This window comes from Vanacampus margaritifer, chromosome 18 (genome assembly GCF_051991255.1).
Source record: "Vanacampus margaritifer isolate UIUO_Vmar chromosome 18, RoL_Vmar_1.0, whole genome shotgun sequence".
In the NCBI taxonomy this organism is placed as follows: Eukaryota; Metazoa; Chordata; class Actinopteri; order Syngnathiformes; family Syngnathidae; genus Vanacampus; species Vanacampus margaritifer.
In genome coordinates, this window is record NC_135449.1 from 8,029,661 (window position 1) to 8,047,758 (window position 18,098).

At 42.1% G+C, this 18,098-nt stretch overlaps 4 long non-coding RNA genes across 10 annotated transcripts; 2 read left to right on the top strand and 2 right to left on the bottom strand.

Annotated features, from left to right (window-relative positions):
- Nucleotides 1-4,410: 4,410 nt before the first annotated feature.
- Nucleotides 4,411-9,651, top strand: LOC144038879 (uncharacterized). Of its 5 annotated transcripts, none has more exons than XR_013289306.1 (5): nucleotides 4,411-4,648; nucleotides 5,744-5,812; nucleotides 6,551-6,653; nucleotides 8,148-8,207; nucleotides 8,994-9,651. It is a non-coding gene; the product is annotated as an uncharacterized LOC144038879 (long non-coding RNA). The 5 variants fall into 5 exon arrangements; XR_013289305.1 differs by having other exon boundaries at nucleotides 8,151-8,207; XR_013289303.1 differs by having other exon boundaries at nucleotides 4,413-4,648; nucleotides 8,148-9,651.
- LOC144038878 (uncharacterized) lies at nucleotides 8,040-10,536 on the bottom strand. Its single transcript, XR_013289301.1, has 9 exons — nucleotides 10,266-10,536; nucleotides 9,481-9,532; nucleotides 9,336-9,384; nucleotides 9,020-9,093; nucleotides 8,743-8,940; nucleotides 8,547-8,665; nucleotides 8,456-8,470; nucleotides 8,264-8,355; nucleotides 8,040-8,187 (listed from the first exon to the last, which is right to left on the bottom strand). It is a non-coding gene; the product is annotated as an uncharacterized LOC144038878 (long non-coding RNA).
- Nucleotides 10,537-13,461: 2,925 nt separating this feature from the next.
- On the top strand, nucleotides 13,462-18,039 carry LOC144038844 (uncharacterized). 2 transcript variants are annotated; one of them, XR_013289295.1, is made up of 4 exons: nucleotides 13,464-14,957; nucleotides 15,054-15,129; nucleotides 15,187-17,137; nucleotides 17,844-18,039. It is a non-coding gene; the product is annotated as an uncharacterized LOC144038844 (long non-coding RNA). The 2 variants fall into 2 exon arrangements; XR_013289294.1 differs by lacking the exon at nucleotides 17,844-18,039 and having other exon boundaries at nucleotides 13,462-14,957; nucleotides 15,187-17,782.
- LOC144038843 (uncharacterized) lies at nucleotides 14,767-16,143 on the bottom strand. 2 transcript variants are annotated; one of them, XR_013289293.1, is made up of 5 exons: nucleotides 15,734-16,143; nucleotides 15,366-15,482; nucleotides 15,176-15,283; nucleotides 15,063-15,099; nucleotides 14,767-15,006 (listed from the first exon to the last, which is right to left on the bottom strand). It is a non-coding gene; the product is annotated as an uncharacterized LOC144038843 (long non-coding RNA). The 2 variants fall into 2 exon arrangements; XR_013289292.1 differs by lacking the exon at nucleotides 15,734-16,143 and having other exon boundaries at nucleotides 15,366-15,506.
- Nucleotides 18,040-18,098: the final 59 nt, after the last annotated feature.

Sequence of the window (18,098 nt, forward strand, 5' to 3'; positions counted from 1 at the left end):
ACACACTCGCAGCCTCGCACCCGTCGACGGGAACGCGCAAACGAGGGGGCACAAAGGCGGAAGCGCAAGTACTGCGACGCGGCCCACACGACGCAAACCGGAAACGGAAACAAAGTTGATGGGTGAAAAGCCGCAAGTCGGAAGCCACGTCTCCTCCGTGGCATATAGTCCATAGAAATAGTATAATTTGTGACGGTCATTTCATAAACAAAACATTGTGAGGTCTAAACCGTCTCACAATGTTGTGTGATCCTCATCTGTCCCACAATTGTGTGATCTTCAACCACACCACAATGCTGTGTGAGCCACACTACCACAATAGTGTGTGGTATGCACCACCTCACAATGTTGTATAATCACCACCCGTCCCACAATGCTGTGATCTACACTTATACCATTTTTTTTATCTGTACCTAGCCCACAAAGTTGTGTGGGCCGCAGCGCCTTACAGTGTTGTATTCTCCTCCTGTCCCATAATGCTATGATCCCAACCCACCCTACAACATTGCGGGATCCCCACCCATCTGACTATAGGTGCACCCGCCCCACAGTGTTGTGATCCAATCCGGCTCAAAATGTTGTGTGATACACACTGGCCCAAAACTTAATCCACACCCACTCCACAATGTTATGTGTTCCCACCCCACAGTGTTGTGATCTGGTCCAAAACATTGTGCTTGACACGACCTCATTATTTTGTGTGATCTGCACCCACCCCACAATGTTGTGTGCTCTCCTTTCTCACAGCTTAGCACCTGTCGTACCCCTCCTGACCTTTGATGTCGCCACCATTTATTTTTTGCGACCATTTGTTGTCAGCCGTCAACTTTTTGTCGTTTTTTTGCCGAGTTGCCAAGCTGGAGTTCTGCACGTGACCCGCAGGAAGTGAGGCAAGGAAGTGAACGCGACACACACACACACACATACATGCACGGATTTGATTACGATTGCGACCTAGAATCCACCCCCTGGTGGTTTTAAAAAGAATTGCGCCTGCTCGGTTCTGGAGGGGTTTTGGGGCAGATTCTCTAAAAGAGCGCTAGCAAGCAGGAGCACTAGTTATTATTATGCATGTTTCAGTTACGCATTTCTACCATGTACCTACCTGAATGAGGATGGAGCTCTACTAGTGTTAATATTATTATGACGATGACAATACTTGCATCTTTTGAGATTTCCTCCATCTCGAATGTTGACTAGGTGACATGAAAAAGAAACGTTTTTTTTGTAACCAAAAAAAAAGCAAAAAACAAACTGAAGGGGGAAAAAAAGGATGCTGGAGCCGACGCTTGGTATGAGGCCCTTGATGTTTTTCCCCCCTGCGTTGTTTATGGTATGATATTTGGGCTGCGCTTTTTTCTCCCCTTCCCCACCATCCTTTCCTGACCTGACCTTACCGTACCCAGCCTTCACGCGGACGCTGGAGATTTATTTTTTCTTTTGCATGATCATGATGTACAATGAAATAACAACCATTTGAATTGACGACTATAAAGTGTTTGTCTGAGTGTTAGTTGGTCTTCATCCTTAGCTTTGTTATTCTTCAGACTTGGATCTTGAAAGTATTTAATAAAAATACTATTTCAGCACCCCGCTCCAGACCCGTCCGCCTCATTTGCGCCGCCTTTGCTTCTTATTTTTACAAGCTAATCACAGGGAGTACTTCTGACCTAATCCAGCTCTGCTTACCTTTTGGCTTGTACACAGTAGGGTTTTGCTCAGAACCAGCATAAAATGTCTAACTTTACAAAGAATTTAGAATGTGGGAGAATGTCAGAGTAACATGAAGGTCAACGACCAGACTCAAACCATGAATTGCAGATCCATCCATCCATTTTCTTGACCGCTTTTTCCTCACAAGGGTCACGGGGGTGCTGGAGCTTATCCCAGCTGGCTTCGGGCAGTAGGCGGGGTACACCCTGAACTGGTTGCCAGTCAATTGCAGGGCACACAGAGATGAACAACCATACTCACAATCACACCTATGGACAATTTGGAGTGTTCAATTATAACCTGCCATGCATCTCTTTGGAATGTGGGAGGAAACCGGAGTACCCGGTGAAAACACACGCAAGCACGGGGAGAACATGCAAACTCCACCCAGGAAGCCCGCACTTGATCTCACGTCCTCTGCACTGGGAGGCAGACGTGCTAACCAGTCAGCCACCGTGCTGCCCTGAATTGCAGATAAATGCGAGAAAGACCAGCTAACCACAATGTCGCAATAATGCTATGATGACAAAAACATTCGCATTAAATTAAAGCAGTTCCCATTTTAATAAATGCAAAAAGATGTTAAAACACCAAAAAAAGTCAAATATAAATCGTCCTGTGTTTTTACTTTTTTTAAGACAAAAAAAAATTGTGCTTTATCTTGACTAGTTTTTTTGTCTTAAAAAAGAACCACAGGACGATTTAGATTTGTAGACAAGATGATTTTTTTTTTTTGGCCAAGTAAACTATGTGTTCAAAAAAAATATTATAAATCAATGTGCCGCATGAAATCCTAGAACAAACTACAGATCACATGACATCCCTGGCAGAGGTAAATAGTAGACCTACTTGTCTGTCATCCTGTTAAATCCAACTAATCCCCTAAATAGCCCAAGCGAGGCCTCAACCACTCGACAGTTTGTTTGTCACTTGCCGCTTTAATTTTCACTTCTTGAGTAATGCAACGGTCTTATTTTTGAAAAAGGTGTTATTTATGACGGCGGTCCGCGGCATGTAGGACAGCTCCCCCCGGTTCATCTGGCGGCCATGATTAATGAGCCCTGGTGCTTTTTCTCTCTTTCTCAAAGACAGACAAAGTCAAAGAAGTCTGTAGGGATGCGCTCTGGTTAGCTCGCCATGAACTCCGAGTCAGGGAAAGGTCGCTCCACGTAAAAACCAAGAAATTAACTGCAGCTTGTCGAGTAGAAATAGCTTGAAAAATCATCAGGGTTCTTGCTTTCACAGAGTTGCACCAGGTGAAACAGAACTCAACTTCATTTAAAGAGCACTTAAGTGTTGATTTAGATTACGGCTGACAGAATCATGAGTGGTGGATGCTTTAATGATGATTATGTTCAAAGAAATGAAAGCTTATATTTAACGTTCAGAAACTTTTATGTTGATTTTGGATACAAGTAGAAGGTAGGTGGGGATCTACTGATATACTTTAATGTTGTTTATGTCCAGAAGCGAAGTGCTGGTAGCTTAAATTTGATCAGATACAAAATCTGGAGTGGTGGATGCTTTAATTCTTATTATGTTCAAAGAAGAGAAAGCTTTAATGTTTGTGCCCAGAAACCTGAAATGTAGATTTGGGGTCAACGTAGAAGGTATAGTGATGACCTTCTGATGGAAGCTTTAATGTTGATAATATCCAGAATCAGGATATGTGTCTGGTTTAATGTTAATTATGTTCAGAATAAGTGGGGAAAGCTTTAATAGTGATTATTTTCAAAAGCCTGAATGTTGATTTTGCTTTTTTTTTTTTTAAAGTGGTTTGTTTTTAATATTGATGATGCAGAATCAGAAGCAAAACAAGCGGGCACTTTAATTTTCATTATCAACAGAATCAAAAGTAGTGGATAGAAAAAGTTTTGAAAGGTTTAATGTTGCTTTCGTTAGATGGCAAACTAAGGTCTGTGTGATGAGTGATCGCCGGCCTGCTGTTGGAAGCTTTATTGTCGATTATGTCCACAATCAGAAGCACCGGTGACAAGATATTGGAGTCTTGGACTACATAAGGAGCCACAAAAGACGCAAAAAGTGCAATTAGAGTCGTCTGCACTGTTTAGAAACGTTGAAAATAATAATAAAAAAGCAGGCGATGACGCCGTCTAGTGGTCAGAACACAGACACGCACTGCACTCTACTCTATTCAGAATATATTCAATATTCAAGGTAGACTTTACGGAAGCGTATTGCATTCACTTGAAAAAAAAAGTCCTGTTTTTCTGACTAATTTTTTTGGGGGAGCGTTGTTTTTTTTGAATATTTTTTCCCCTGTTTTTTTAAATATTTTTTCCCTCTCTTTTTCCGAATAATTTTTTTTTCTGTTTTTTTTAATTGTTTTTTTTCCTGTTTTTAGGAATATTTTTTTTCCTGTTTTTATAAATTATTTTTTTCCTCTGTTTTTCTGAAAAAAAATTCAGCCTGTTTTTCTGAATATTTTTTTTGACAATTTTTTTTTTCAGTAAAACTGAAAAAAATATTCAGAAAAACAGAAAGAAAAAAAATTACTCAAAAAAAACAAAGCAACCCAAAAAAAATAGTCAGAAAAACAAGAAAGAAAAACAATTACTCAAAAAACAAAGCAACCCAAAAAAATTAGTCAGAAAAACAGGAGGTTTTTTTTCCCAAGTGAATGCAATACGCTTCCGTAAGTTAAAGACACAGTGGCCAAATAATTAGAAACAGCCCATATTCAGCTGCGACCCGGAAGTTAAACACTGACCGGAAACGAAAATGAGAAATTGTTTGGCTTGGCGTTTTTTGTTTGGTTTTGAGCACATGGTCGCCTCCAATTCACGTTAGTAGCTAATTTTGGATTGTTTACATGCACAGAGGCGTCCACACTAAAGGAATGTTGTCTCTACGTCGGCTGCTGCCCGTCTACCCGCACGTCACCTGAAGAAAAGTGGCGACGTGTTGTGAAAAGGTAACTCGTGCTCAACTTTTCCACGTTTTTATTGCATGGTCCTCTAAAAGTATATTTTTGTTTAAAAAGAACCATCGTTTCTTATTTAGCGATCAAATAACGAGACACGATACTATTGTCCAATGCAAAATGTGTTTATTAGTCTACTTGTCAAAAACGTGAAAGTTTGAGATAATAATAATAATAATAAATACAAAAAAAATAACAGCAGGATTCAAGAAAACCCAGTTTTGAGCATTTAAAATGTTCTAATGAGTCAGTATTCCTGATGCCTTGTGGAATTAGTTGATGCTGCATCGAGGATGGTCAGAATTTATACTACTTGCTTTTTCAGTTCCGACCTGAAAGTGTTCGAGGCGAAAGTAAACAACCAAAAATGGTGGATAGTGATAAATTTGTCCTTCTATTTTGGTCCTCAAAACTCATTTTGACCTCGAGCAAACTTGCCTTCTCGCAATTTTACATAATTTATTGTTGTTATCTTATATCATAAGCATTTCATACAGTTCAGTAGTTCACCGTATAATTTCATGCAGGGAGATAGCGGCATACTCTCGCGTACGTTGTTTTACGTGGCGTTATGTCGAATATTTATGAATGAAGAAAGCTATCTAGTTTTGTACTCGTGTAAATTGTGTTTTCCCATTCGCGGTCTGTGCTTCCAAGTGGGTCGCCATTCTAGAGTGACGTCACATTGTAGTCCGTCGGTGAAGTCGGGTACTTTTTTCCCCCCCAACGTGAGATTTCCGAGTACAGGGGGGCATTCCCGATTTCCGATTATCCTCGAATGCAGCATAACTTCCAGAGGGCGGGGCAGCAGCGGTTGGCGAAGGCGCGGTCTTGTGCGGGTGATGGGCGTGGCTTAGGTTGGAATGCGCTGACCTGCTTGCTCATTGCATGTATCACTTGCATTCTATGAAAAATCATCAACAGGCAGCCTGTGTTCAAAACTTCAATAATATGACATTTATCAAGTAGTGACGCGAATATTTAGGAGTATTTCAATTGTTTGAAAGCCTAGTATTTTATGCAAATTGCCACATATGATATGCAAATGAGCATTACTCACCGCTTCCGTTTCTGTTTTCTTGACAGGTTGAGGCCGTTTGGGACATGGATGGGTCTGTGCTACAAGCATGCGATTGGAAAGCTGCTTTTCAACAGGTGCGTGTACTTTTTGTACACCGAGGATGTCATGCTGTGTGCTTGAGGAGGTGTGTCTGATGCCACTTTGCCATTTGTCAGTGCACTGACTTGCGCTTGATGTACTTGGACACACACCAGAGCAACATTCAATGGTTCTGGACATGTCCTTTTTTATTTTATTTTATTTTAATCACATTGGTGTGGCCCAAATGTTTGGGAAAAAAAAAAATATATATATATATATTTAGGAAATATAAACAACTTACAAACAAAATAAAAACAACTTTTTCAAATATATTTAAAAAAAAAAAATTAGGTTGATAGTATGTTGCCTACTTATTCAAATAAATACTATTTGTACAAAAAAAACCTCTCCAGGAGCATTGAATGATGTACATGTTGTGTGGTTCCACGTGTGGCAGTGTTTGCATTATATGAATTGCGTTTGGCTTATAGAGAGATGGGTCAACCAGGCTATTAAGGGATGTGTGCTACTTTGACTGCACATAGAAAAAGTAAAAAAAAAAAAAAAAGATTTGCTAAAAATGCTTCTGCTTTTACTGATGATTCCACATGCTAATCTTTGTTAATGATTTTTAACTGAGTTATTTTAATGACAATTTGGCATCAATACTCAGTGTGAGTTTTTTTCTCTCCTATTTTTGGTTGAGCTAGGTAGCATCGGACTGAGCTGTGTTGTGAGTAATTCGATGTGAATGAGCATGACTGACTCCTTTTGTTTTTGTTTCCCGACAGGATGGGAGGAGGTCTTGGACACACACGCAGCCAACAGACTCAAGACTTTTCGGACATGTCGGATGGTTCTGCACTCCATTGACAGCAAGCTGCTTCTGGACAGGTGTGCGCGCTATTTGAAGGTGAATGTTGTGTGCTTGAGGTATGTGATGTCACAAAGCCACTTTTCAGTGCGCTTGAACCTCCGCTTGATTTTCGACACACGCACAGCAGAACATCATTCAATGCTTGTGAACATGTGCTTTATGAAATGACATTGTTGTGGCTGAATGATTGAAAATGTTTGGCGAAATAACATGAAGGTCTTTTGCAATCAATCAATGGATGTTATTTTTGCCCACTTTTTCAAATAATGCTATTCAAACAAATGTCCAGAAGCATTGAATGATGTTCTTGTCTGTTAGTGTGTTTGTTGACTTTTCGGAGATGATGGCTCATTTGTGCTCATGTGACATCACACACACACACACACAACATGGTGCCGTGTGCTGCTGCTTCCATGTACAGCCTGTCAACCAGTCTTTGTAACTTGAGTCCAACGTGAAATGATTTGTGTGTCCAAAAAAGCGCTTGTCTCAAGTCAAATATATTGTTCAAGTGAAATGAGCGTCTCCGTGTTTGATTTCTAACTGCACTGTGCTTGTATTTTCAGGGCCTTGAATGGATTGCACGTGGATTGTTCTTGAAGACGTTTGGCCTCACGTCCGAGCTGGCTTTCTCGCTTCATTCTCAAGGCCAGATGGCGGGATTTTCAACATGAATCGAGGAAGCCTGCTCGGACCAGGGGCCAAAACATCTTCAAGAACAACCTGAACAATCCACTTGCAATCCATTCGAGAGCCCAAAAATGCTTTTTTGCTTCAACATGTTTCAAAAAAAACACACACACACAAAAAAAATCACTTAAGAATTTGCATAACTGGCCACACCCTCTCCAAATTGACCAATTGGCTGGCTGCATGCAAATTAATTTGCATAACTGTCTCCACCTTCTCTGAATTGACCAATTGGCTGGCTGCATGCAAATTAATTTGCATAACTGACCACACCCTCTCTGAATTGACCAATCAGCTGGCCGCAAAACCATATTTAGGGCCTTATTTGTGTAAACCACGCCCACTTATGCAAATATAGGCCGAACAATTTGCATAAACCACGCCCATGTATGGAGGCAGCCAATCAGATTCTAGCACTCATTACGGAACCCACCAATCAGATGGCTTCCTGCTCAATAATTTGCATAACTGTGCCCACCATGCAATTTGGCCACACCCCTTTATTTTGCAAAAGTTTTGTTTATAAAAGTTTTCAAGGTTTTTTTCAATGTTACAAGAACAGTTTAGAAAAGTTGTCAATTTTTTTTTTGCAGGTTTTGTAATGTTACAAGAAGTTAAGAAAAAGTTCACATGTTGAAATGACAAAATGAAAAAAAACTTAAAGATGTGTTTTGTTTTAAGTTTTTTATTTTTTAACACAACAAACAAAAAACTTAAAGATGTGTTTTGTTTTAAGTTTTTTATTTTTTAACACAACAAACTTGGACTTAAAAAAAACAACTTGTAGTTGTAGGACTTGATTTCTGTCTCCTTGTGGTCAGCAGGTGAAGTTGCGAGCCAGCGGGAGCAGATCGTGCGGCCCTAAGACAAAAACGACATCAGTGAGTCAAGTCAACTTGTTGCGCAGCAAACGTTTTTGACATTTGTTGAAACCCACCAGCACAGAAGGGGAGCCAACGACTTTTGTGGGATTTGGGCCAATCGCTCACACAGCCGCACTGCCAGGAAGCCCGCCATGTTACTCAGCGCCTGCAGCAGAAAAACAGAGGAAAAGCTCGCCTAGTTGACATTTAAAACTTACAGTCAACTTCAAGCTCAACAAGAACACGTGTTGGACAAAAGCCACTGCCTGGTCAAGTGGACTCTACAACAAAAAAAGACATCAAGTGTTTTGTTTTTTTTTCTTCTTTAATGCAGCAAATTTGACAGATGAAGCCCACCAGTGCAGAAGAGGACCTGAGACTCATTTCTGGGTTGGTCAGTGATGACGCAGCTGCATTCACAGGAAGATGGATGACCTTGAAGAAAACATTGAACAGCGGGAGCAGATCGTGCCGCCCTGAAACAAAACGACATCAGTGAGTCAAGTCAACTTGTTGCAAACGGCAAACGTTTCTGAAATATGATGAAAGCCACCAGCACAGAAGGGGAGCCAACGAGTCTTGTGGGATTTGGGCCAATCGCTCACACGGCTGCATCGCCAGGAAGCCCGCCATGTTCCTTGGCGCCTGCGGCAGAACAACATCGAGGAGAAGTTTGCCGAGTCGACAACATTCAAGCTGATGGCAACAATGTTGCACCAAGAACACAAGTCACTGCCTGGTCAAGTGGAATCTACAAAAAAAAAAAAAAAAAGGACGTTAAGAGTTTCATTTTTTGTAATGTAGCAAATTTGACAGAAGATGAAGCCCACCAGTGCAGAAGAGGACCTGCAACTCGTTTCTGGGACTGTCAGTGATGACGCAGCTGCATTCACAGGAAGATGACCTGAAAGAAACCATTGAGGTGACCTTCCACTTCTTTGCAGTTTGGCAGCAGACAAACCGAAACACAAACAAGAGATGAGCAACCAGTCCAGCTACTACTTCAGTTTATTAACATGTCAACAATTCCAAAAAAAAAAAAAGTGGTTGAGCTTTTCCAGGGCCCAGACAGGCTTCGGCATCATTTAGGGAACAAAAGCAGAAGGAAAAACAAGGTTAACGTGTCGGCACAAAAGGTAAATGTACCTTTTTGAGGGTCCCGAGTGAAGCGCAGTTCAATGCAGCTTTGGGGAAACTACAAAAAGAGAGCGATGTTCAAATATGTTTATCAAATGTTCACGTCAGCCATTTTGTTTTGCAGCATGCTCAAAACCATGAGCCAGCCTCTTACACATTTCTTGTTCCTCAGGCAGCTCTGGTTCAAGTCAAAATGCCGTTTTTACCTGCACACATGCAAAAAAGCATAGCGTTAGAAATGGTCAGTGTAAGTCACCTGACATGTCCTTACCCTCTGTTAGTCATCTTCGCCATGTGCTAAAACAAATTAAAACATGATATCACATTTTAACGTGTATGAGTGTTTGTGTCTCACCAGTGACTAGAACAGAGCTGGACTGGACATCTTGTCGATGGCCTGGGCTGAAAGACACGGTAACATAAGATAGTTAGCTTTGAAACATGCCAGTGTAGAGAAGAAAAAAAAAAAAGTATTTTAAAGCCATGGGCTAAAAGGTAGGGGAAGTAAGCAACTTGATTTCAAGGGGAGTCCATTCGCTTCAAGATGCAAGCCTGTGGACAAGTTGAAAGAAAGTTAACAGTTTCTCACTGAAGTTGTTAATGTACAAATGCTGGCAAAATTATCTTCTGCCAAACGGTGTTTTTCTCCAGATGCTGGAAAGGGAAAAAGTATTTCGTGTTACTTAAGATCTTCCGTTTCCAAGTACCGTTTGGCGTTTAATAACAAAATTTTAACAAGCAAGTACTTTACTTACCGCGAGCATTTATTTCCAAACATGTCAAATAAATGCGTTGGTGTCATTTTAGCACGCGGTTGACGTTGATTGACCACGTTTGAGCAAACATTTTAGCTAGCATGCTAGCAAGGTGTTTACAATGCTGAAAAAATGAACATGTTAAAAGTTAAAACTACAAGTGTAAGAAGAATCTTAAACAAACCTCTTGTCAAAGCTTTTGGTCATCTTGTCGAGATGAGGCGAACAGCAGGTGGAGGACGTCGACGTGATGCTGGCGAAGAACAGAAAGACCGCTCGCTCAATTAGTCACAGTTTAAATAGGTTTTCGGTAACGACGTCATCACGTGGTGTTTTTTTTCTTCAAAAGCTTTATTTAAACAAGAGAACAAAAAAAAGGTTTTCGACTGCATTCAGACAGAAAATCCTGATGAGTAAAGTTTTTGACGGTATTCGAACCCCGCTCATCCGTTCCAGAGTCCATGTCGCTAATCATTAGCCCAAACACTACTACCATTTCCGGTCCCCTGTGTCATAATTATCCCATAAAATGAAAATGGCCGGCTGACTAATACACTCTTTGATTCTATGAATAGAACCCCAAAAAAGTTTCCACAGCGAGGAAATTGGCCGAGTGGTTAGTAACAAAGGTTATCGTTACCACAGACCTGAGTTCGATTCCAGATCACTTCAGTTTTTATGAGATTATTTCTCAAATTATAGAAAATAAGTGAAAGGGCGGGAATCGAACGCGTTATCACCGGTACGGGAGTCGATCTTTTATTACAAGTGCCACTTGATCACGTTACTATGTCCAAAAATTAATGAAGGTGATGAGTAGCTTCTTCCGAACTCTAGTTACTGTACGAACTCGATAAATTTGAGTTTCTAGCAGTGGAGAAATTGGCCGAGTGGTCAGTAACAAAGGTTATCGTAACCACAGTCCTGAGTTCGATTCCAGATCACATCATCTTTTATGAGATTATTTCTCAAATTATGGAAAATAAGTGAAAGGGCGGGAATCGAACGCGTTACCTCCGGTACGGGAGTCGATATTTTATTACAAGTGCCACTTGATCACGTTGCTTTGACCAAAAATTAATGAAGGTGATGAGTACGCTTCTCCCGAAATCAAGTTAGTTATTAACTCACGAGTGCCTCCAACCTTCACCCCTCCCCACCAGCCATTATATTATTTTTTTATGGGTATTACTTTCAATTCACGCATGCACATCCTGGTCGTCAGCTATGTAATCTACACAAGTACGAATGCAACGATTGTTTTATATATTAATGAACGGCTCACCAACAAGTCAATCCTATTTCCATTCATCCACAGGAGGGCAGTATTGCATCGTGTCTCAGTTGCTTCTCAGTTTTCCTTACTCACACGGATTCTCAACGATTCTTCTTTTTTGTCCAACTATTATTTCCTTGGCGGCTTTACTGATGCGCGTTTTATAACGGCACGGTTATTGTTTTATCACATTATTGAACAATTAGCCGAAACGCAGGTCTTCTAACCTGAAACGTCACCCTTCCAGGGAGTGCGACATCTGCTGGGGATATGTGGTACTGCACCCTACCCACTCATTTCTGTGGAAGACATCTTATCCCACACATTTTGAACCCAATGGCCTAGAGCAGTGTTTCTCAATTCTGGTCCTCGGGGCACACTAACCAGCCTGTTGTCCACGTCTCCATATTCCAAAGCAGGTGAGGGTCGTTATCAGGCTTCTCCTGATTGCAATGACATGCGTTGGGGAAAGTGTTGGTCAACACAAACCACACCACATCTGGATAGATTACATATTTTTTATTTGCACAAAAAAACAACCATTTATTTACAATTTTTTAAAGGGCAATTTCTAGTTGTTTTGTTTTTTTACTTAAGAATCATCCCAAAAGTGTTTCTAGAAGACTGTCGATAGAGCATCCTGTCCAGGAGATTTCCATAAGGAGAGTTGTTGTATGTAATATCTGGTTTTGATTTAAGGGATCACAGGCAATGATCAGTTAAGGGCGCGGTGGATAAAATTATCGCTGAGGTATGCTAGACCAATTCTTGATCTTACAGATCCATTAGGTTTTATCCAAGAATACTGTCTAGCATTAGGATTTTTAGACCTCCAATGTCAAATGTCTGTATGGTATAACTGTCTGTATTGGGACACAAGTTCAACGATTTCCTGTAATAAATTCTTATTCTGGGTGTTATTATGTTAACCATAAACATTTTTTATGATTATGTAAACGTTATTAACTTTTAACACAGCAGTCAGCCAGTGACCATTGTCATCTGCTTTATACTTAACATTCGCAGGGCACTTGTTAAAGCAGATGACGACACCAGCAGATGTTGCGTTGTCCAGTAGGTGGCGTCCGAGGCACACGAGTGAGTTCCTTGAAGAAGGACACAGTGCTTTTTAGACCCTTTACAAGTGCAAAAAATTGTTTTCCTTTTGAGATGTTTTTTAAGACCCCCTCGATTTTAACGAAACAAAACTTAAGTTGGTAACAAAACTTAAGTTGGTTTTACCATAAAGTATGAAAAGTGTTTTTGTGAACACTGGACACAAACGTCACAAAATCATCATCTTATCTATTTAGGATTGAAAGCTTTTTATTAGACACTTTTACACAATATACATCATGTGCCTCGGAATGCAAATACACCAGTGATAAAAGATAGTAATTATATACGTCGCTATTATAAGTACACAGCAGAAATGGATGCTCTTTTATGTAATGTGGTAAGCCAAGATAATGACAAACACGTGTTCTAGATCATCAAGGGGAAAAAAACGTACTATTATTCTCATTCGTTGACATGAACACGCTGGATTTCTTCAAGAAATCTCATTCACTACATTTCCATTATTATTCATTGGTCCATTATGGCCTCTTTTTATTTGACAGGGCTGCCAATATGCAAGGTGATTTTCCCAAAAAATCCAAAAAATCTTTTAAAAAAAGTCACAGCCAGCTGTGTGAACCTGTTCTTTTCTTTACAATAATATCAGCATATTAAATTAGTTATTAGTTAAACTACCATATGACTGCAATACAATATCATCATCACACCTATTTTCAAATCAATGCACTATTGTAGATAGTCCCACAACAAACCTCTCTCATCTTCCTCCATCTCCTCCACATCATTTTCATTGTCTTCCTCCTCTTCCTCCCTGTGGCCTCTCCCATCTTCTTTTGCTTGAGCTGCCTGGCTCTCATCATCTAACATACCATCAGCCCTTACCTGACAGTCAGCAGAGCAGAGACCTCATCATCATCATCTAGAAAAGCCAACTTGTCACGTCCTTTAACAGTGTTGTCAGCATCCATGAAGTGGAGGTCTTTGAAGCGGGGTTCAAGGGCTGAGGCACCGTCGAGGAAATCTTGGATCTAGTTGTAACGGGACTCAAAGTCCTGCCTGAAAATTTCTTTCATCTTGCCAATGACTGCAAGATCGCTGTGGTTTTCTCCAAATTCTGACCGTAGTTTGGCCAGTAGTGGTTCCAAAACGTGCACGAGCTGTCTGAAGCCCTCATTTCCCACCACACTATAAGGCTACATGTCTTTACATATGAAGTAAGCCATGGCTTTAGTTACAGCCATTGCACGGTCAGAGTTTGCTGCGAGAAGACCCCCAAAATAAGAAGCGAAACTTTTCTGATCCTGACCTAATTTGCTTAGTCCATTTCCGGTGTCTGACGAGGAACTAGATGGGGAGGCGGCGGTACACTTGTTAGCGATGTGGTGTATCCTTTTTAAGTGTCTGCATGTTTGTCGTGCTGCCGTTGTACGGCTTCTTCACGCGGCATTCTTTGCAAATGACGGACGTTTTGTCAAGCTTCCCGTCTTTTTTTGCGAATCAGTAATGTTTCCAAACATATGATTTAAACGTTGCGGGTGCATTACATATATAATCCTCCTTGCTGCTGCTCGCTCGGACGTCCATGTTGTTTTGCTAGTGTACTATGGTGCCTCACAGCTTCCGCATGGTGCATTCACTGCGCCCTGGGATTTTGGGGAACAGCAGATGGGATGAATTTTACAATGAATAAAACGGCGCTTGCATCGAATTTTACCGATACCCGCCAACGCATCAAGATGAATCTAGATTTCACACGTCAATTACATCGATATCCAGTGAATAAGCCGATGCACTCGCATCGTACATGTATGTGCGCATCGATGCAACCATTAATATCTATTATTTTCCACACCCCTAGCTTGGATACGCCCAAAAGGGGACGAGGGCGTTTCAAAGGATCCGGCAAGCGCAAAGCCGAGAAAGTCACAAGCAAGGATGAGAGCGACAAAGTGAGGCCAAAAAAGAAGCCTCGCATTGAGTTGGGACGGCGATGACAACAACTCGCCCAACGGCATCGCCACCCCGCGGCGCAGAGGAAGACCGAGGAAGAGCAGTGCCGAGCGGCGAGCGCCGAGCGCCACACGGCCCCAAAAGAGGGCGGGGCCGACCAAGGAAGCATCCTAGCGCCGGAGCTGCAGGGGGAGGGCCAGCTGCTCGTCGGGGCAGAGGTCGTCCTCGCAAGTCGGATGCCGTAAAACGTCAATGCAGCTTTTTCCACAATGACAATTTTTTCCCCCCAATACCAAATCGAATTGGACTTGGTGTTCTGGCTCCATAATGGACCTTCCACTCTCGCCACTACGTTGCAAAGGAAACCTCACGCAGCCAATTGTCTTTGCAAATTTATTGAACAATTGTTGAAAATGCATAAGTAAATATAATATGTTTTTGTTCAAAGGGAAAGAAAGAGTCAGCTACATTTTTCTAGTCTACAATTCCAGAATCAAAGTATCATAATAATCAATGAAAAGTGTTACGAAGATTTAAACATTATGATGGAGCACTTGGCCCTCGTACCAGGCAGGTCACAATCCCAGCTCTGCAGATCATCACTCGCTGGTAATCGCATCTGCCAGACAACACAACATTTCTATTTTTTCTTCCATCTCATTCAAGGTCACTTACGGTGACGAGCCGCGCGGTCAATGCTTCGCTCCCGCCCCTGCCAGAGGAAAGCCAAACATGGACGCGGGTGAGTCACTAACGCAGCGAGAACAAAGTGCAACGTTACGTCTTACTTTTCTTGCAGATGAAGCCTTTCTTAAGCTCGCAGTAGACCTCCTCCCATTGGCCGGTGACGGCGAGGAAGGAAAGACAGCGTCGGCCGTAGTGGTGATGAAGGCCATCTGAAGAAGACGGGAAGTCATCGCAAACTTAAGTACTCCGTTTGTCCACATTGTAGCCTTCAGACACGCCTTTTACGAGAACCTGTGCTCCAGCGCATGTACGCCATCCGAGATCCGTCGCTCCACCACCAGCCTCCGGGGATGTAGGCGAAGCCGTCCATCCACAGCGTGGTCTCCTTCCAGCTCTCCTGAAGGGAGTCTACAAACAAAGTCAATGGGCTCTCTGCACAAATCCACTACTTCCTCAACTACAGTTTCATTTCCTGTCTTTCGTGAATGCACAAACGGATTAATCCAGGTGTGTCTGGCCATTGAGGTCAGGCACACCTGGATTAATCAGTTTGTCCATTCGCGAATGACCGGAAATGAAGTAGTGGATTTGTGCAAAAGAGCCCCGTCCCAGGTGAGCAGCAGAGCCCATTTAAGCTCCGCCTCCAAAAAGCGTGTTACCTTTCAGGAAGAGCTGTTCTCGCCGACATCAAAGCCTGCTCACGCCGATCGTTCACAATCAACCGGACGTGACGTAAACACATGCTCCACGTCAACACGGAAATGTGCGGTAGTAAAACTAGCTTTTTTATTATTTTTTTTATTTAATTATTGACTGCGCCCTGAGCGGTCGCCCACATCACCCTCTTGCGCCTGCGTGTAGCCAGCCCCAATGTTGACTCACCAGATGTCGCGCATGCGCAAAGTGCGAGCATCGCCTTCACAATGAGCCATTGTATTGCGTGCATCTTCAGCGTCCCCGGTAACGGCTGATGGGACCAGTTGGGCGTAGCGAGAGAGATGATTGTGGTTGAGGTTCGAGGAGACCGAGCGGAGTGAGGCGGCGAGTTACAGCGGGAACGCGCGATACGTTCACGTCGCCTTAAGACGTCATAGTTGTCTAAAGAGACACGGACATAGAAGCCTGGTGATGTGTTGCAGTGGTGGAAAGAACAAGTGGATCTTCCACTGCTTTCAAAACTGGCCAGGAGCTATTTGTCCATCCCTGCAACAAGTGTCCCCTTGTGACATTAGCAGGTGACATTATAACAGCAGAGCGCAGTCGGCTTTCTCCTGAACATGTAGACCAACTAATCTTCCTGAAAAAAACGCCGGCAGAAATGTCCTCGCTGGACTCCTGTTGGCTCGGAGCGTTGCCTTGCTCTTCAACCATTTTCAGCTCTTCCTCCCTGCCGTTCGCATGGACCATTTCGATTAAATTGGCACCTGAAAGAAGAAGAAAAAAAGTCTTCATAGGAAAAGAGCAGGCAAGAGCCAGAAGGGGGTGTGGCGTTACTCAATAAATGCAATTTGATGTCTAAATGATAAATTATTGATCAGTTTAATCTTTTAACACCAAGAGTTGTGTTTACATTCACTTTTTGAAATTAATGTCTCTCATAGCCCTCTTCTATTATGAAGAATGACAACCTGAGTACACGAATAGCGCTGCCCTCTGCTGGCCATTCTGCGTAATGCAAGACGAATTGGAACTTTTAGCTCAATTTTTCTTAAACAGTTTAGCAATATTTCAGAGATACAAAAAATAGCATCGTGTAAACCATTAACTTACAATTCAAAAACAGAACATATTTTACTTCAAATACACTATACAATTATTGACTGTAGCCCCATTTAAGTTATTGTTTTTTTTTTTTGCAATAAAGCAGTTAGAAATATCCTTATTAAAATTACATTGATTCAAAAATAAACTACTTAAGTGAATAATTCTGATGATTGCATTTTTTTCCCTGTTCAGGCTTTAAGTGAGAAACCTCGCTACCCACAGACCCGACCGCCGCCGTCTCCGGTTGTTCAGGCTGTTCGGGCGACGCCCCGGCTGTGGCCGAGCTCGCTGTATCCCAGGTATCGCACGCACGCACACACACAGACACACACACACTGACTGTTTGCGTGTGAGCTGGTAGCGGTGGTGGTAACGGAACCCGACTCGGATCTGGTGGAAGATATCGCCACCCCGCCCACCGAACCTCAAGTAGAACCCATTTAAACAGCCTTCTCACACACACTCGCACGCAAAACACACACACACACACACACTCGACATTAAGTAAATAAATCCTGATGCCACACGTGGTGCTGCAGAACAACGTGGCTGGAATGCGAGCTCTAGGGGAGGAAAAAAAAAAAGTTCAGTCACATATAAGCCACAATAGTGAAATATTTTCATGTATTATACGACGTTCAATGTGTATGATTTTATATCGTCGCATCACAAAAATAATGTAGCCTTTTTCTGCAAATGGTGGCCAGCGTGTTTATATACTTACCCGCAGACAGGCTGCCCGTTGACTTGGATTTTTTATTTGTATTTTTTCAAATAAAAAGAGGCCATAATGGACCAATGAATAATAATGGAAATGTAGTGAATGAGATTTCTTGAAGAAATCCAGCGTGTTCATGTCAACGAATGAGAATAATAGTACGTTTTTTTTCCCTTGATGATCTAGAACACGTGTTTTTTTGTGCAAATAAAAAATATGTAATCTATCCAGATGTGGTGTGGTTTGTGTTGACCAACACTTTTCCCAACGCATGTCATTGCAATCAGGAGAAGCCTGATAACGATCCTCACCTGCTTTGGAATATGGAGACGTGGACAACAGGCTGGTTAGTGTGCCCCGAGGACCAGGATTGAGAAACACTGCTCTAGGCCATTGGGTTCAAAATGCGTGGGATAAGATGTCTTCCACAGAAATGAGTGGGTTGGGTGCAGTACCACATATCCCCAGCAGATGTCGCACTCCCTGGAAGGGTGACGTTTCAGGTTAGAAGACCTGCGTTTCGGCTCGTTTGTAATTGTTCA